Below are 3,181 nucleotides of genomic sequence, written 5' to 3'. Positions count from 1 at the left end.
TGAACACCATCATCTCCCATCTAACCATGCGTGGCACATCCTTTCCAGTTCGTTCCAGTGACCATTCATCCTTTTCATATCTGCTCTATTTTCCCAAAGTAATGTGTTCTTTGACCTTCCTCTTTTCCGCTTCCCTTCAGGATTCCAAGTTAGGGATTGCCTCGTGATGCAGTTTGGTGATTTTCTCAATGTATGTCCTATCCACATCCAACGTCTTTTCCTAATTCCTCTTCAGATGGAAGCTGGTTTGTCCTCTCCCATAAAACACTGTTGCTGATGGCATCCGGTCAGTGAATGTTGAGCAATTTTTGTAGACAATTGTATATAAATACTTGTGCATGTTTGATGATGTTTGTATTGGTTTTCCACGTTTCAGCTCCGTACAGTAGAACAGACTGTCTTGACGTTCGTATTGAAGATTCTCACTTTGAAATTAGTTGACAGTTGTTTGGAGTTCCATATGTTCTTCAATTTTAAAAAATTCTACTCTCGCTTTGCCAATCCCCGCCTTTACATCTGCATCCGATCTTCCTTGTTTATCAGCGATGCTTCCCAGCTACGTGAATGTTTCCACCTCTTCCAGAGTTTCTCCATCATTTGTGATCTGGATGGTGTTCTCTGTGTTGTATTTGAGAATCTCGCTTTTTCCTTTATTTATGTTGAGGCCTACTGATGCAGAGTCTGCTGCAACATTAGTTGTCTTCGTCTGTATTTGTTCATGTGTATGAAATAGGAGGGACAGGTCATCTGCGAAGTCCAAATCGTCTAGTTGGTTCTGAATTTGATGTATAGTGACAAATTCCACTCAATTGATTGTTCAACGATGATCCTTAGTGTCACGATCTGGTCTGTGTGTGACCGATCCTTACGGAATCCAGCCTGTTGATCTCGCAGTCGGGCGTCTACTATGTTTTTCATCCGGTTTAGCAACACTCTGTTGAAAACTTTTCCTGGTACTGACAGCAAAATGATGCCTCTGTAGTTCTCACATTTGCTCAGATCTCCTTTCTTTGGTTTCTTGATTAGTTATCCTTAATTGTTATGATAGGTCTATTGTTATACGTGTGCCAGGTTGTTTTATGGTCTACTAATTTAGATAGATATTATTTAAATTCATTAAATAATTCAGGGATAGTGGGAGTGTAAAATATCTTCACGAAGGCAAGTCCTACATCAAAATCACCCATCTGAGCTACAAATCTTCACCATTGTCTTAGGTAGATATCTGTCTCTGCCCGACACAGATTGTACTCCACTGGTCACGGCTTCTCACTAGAACTCCAGGAAATCATCTTGGAGACAGTTAATAGTGAGCACATGATAATTATGATCAGAATAGGGTTTGTGAAGATTGTAGTAATTTCAATATTTGGACTCATGAGTCCATGTAGTAGAACGAAAAGTCCATCCAATGCTTCCAGGTTTACAATGGTGGTCTAGCTTACATTGACTTCTGAATTCAAATATTGGCATTTAGAATTCGCTAAATAATTGAAATAGGGTATTTTTTATTTTTAATTCCCTCGTTATGCCTTGTATATTCTAAAATAGACAGCGGTTCTACACTATAGAATAGATATAAAATGATTCATTCATTCCAATATTGTTTTTACTAACCTCCTATTCCATAAATGAGTTCTTATCTTGTGGCACTTTGATCTGACTCCGATTTGGATTGACATATGAGCGTGAATATAAATCTTCCATTTAACTCCTTATATTAAGTCTAGACTAACCCTGTCTGTGTGACAGTGGCAATAAGAAGCAAAATATAGGTGGCAATGGATAGATTTATTTCAATCACTCTGTTATTCATACAAACATTCAGAATGAAAAGCGGGAGAGCGAAGAGAAGAACAGAAGAAAAGTGAGCCAACTCGACTTGATCGAGGGCGACTTAGTATTTATAACCAGAATAAAATAAACTATGGTGAATGAGGTAAACGGTACACAAATATCTGCTCATATGAAAACAGTCAAGATTAATAAGAGAATAATTGATAGGTTCAAAGTGTGACAGACCAGCGTAGCAACAGCCTCAGCAGCAGTAGATCTCAATGTACACAAAGAGAAAAGTAACATTCTCCGATACAATACAGCATGCACCAATCATATCACACTTGACGGAGAAGCTTTGGAGGATGTAAAAACCTTCACATATCTGGGCAGCATCATTGATGAACACGATGGATCTGATGCAGATGTGGGGGCGAGGATCGGCAAAGCAAGAACAGCAACTGAAGAACATCTGGAACTCAAAACAACTGTCAACCAACACCAAGATCACAATTTTCAATACAAATGTGAAAACAGTTCTACTGTATGCGGTGGAAACTTGGAGAGCTACGAGGACCATCGTCCAGAAGATACAAGTTTTTATTAACAGTTGTCTACGCAAAATACTTCGGATCCGTTAGCCAGACACTATCAGCAACAACCTACTGTGGGAGAGAACAAACCAGGTTCTATCCAGCGAAGGAAGAAATCAGGAAGAAGTGCTGAAAGTGGATAGAACACTCATTGAGGAAACCACCCAACTGCGCAACAAGGCAAGCCCTCACATGGAATCCTGAAGGTCAAAGGAGAAGAGGAAGATCAAAGAACACATTGCACCGGTAAATGGAGACAGACATGAGGAGAATGAACAAAATTGGATAAAACTAGAAAGAAAGGCCGAAGACAGAGTGTGTTGGCGAATGCTGGTAGGTGGCCTATGCTCCATTAGGAGTAAAAGGCGTAAGTAAATAAGTAAGTAAGTCAAAATGTGACTGAAGAAAATTTAATAAACTGGTTTGTCTGGAAGCTTAAATAACCCATGTAAGCTTGACATAATATAAGACACTAGAATTACATAACAAACTATCTTTCATTATATTCTTGATATAAGAAAAACCTGGATCGAAACTCATTGATTGAATGATTGAATAAAATAATCAGATTATGAATTTTTCACTTCCTTTTCTCAAATATGTCAATCTTACTCTATAAGTCTGTAATAATAAAGCATATCCGAATACAACTTTTTCCCCATAAACTACATTGAATTCATTTGTTTTCAGCTAAGATCTATCAGTCAAATGATTAAAGAAGAAAAGTGATTTTGTTCTTTAATCAAACATATATATCAGCATGAGGTTGTGAAGATTGTTAAGTTTTTGATTGAGATCATGAATCGATTGAT

This window comes from Schistosoma mansoni (genome assembly GCF_000237925.1).
Source record: "Schistosoma mansoni, WGS project CABG00000000 data, chromosome 1 unplaced supercontig 0071, strain Puerto Rico, whole genome shotgun sequence".
Taxonomy (NCBI): domain Eukaryota; kingdom Metazoa; phylum Platyhelminthes; class Trematoda; order Strigeidida; family Schistosomatidae; genus Schistosoma; species Schistosoma mansoni.
The sequence above is the reverse complement of the archived record's forward strand: the minus strand, read 5'-3'. Positions refer to the sequence as shown.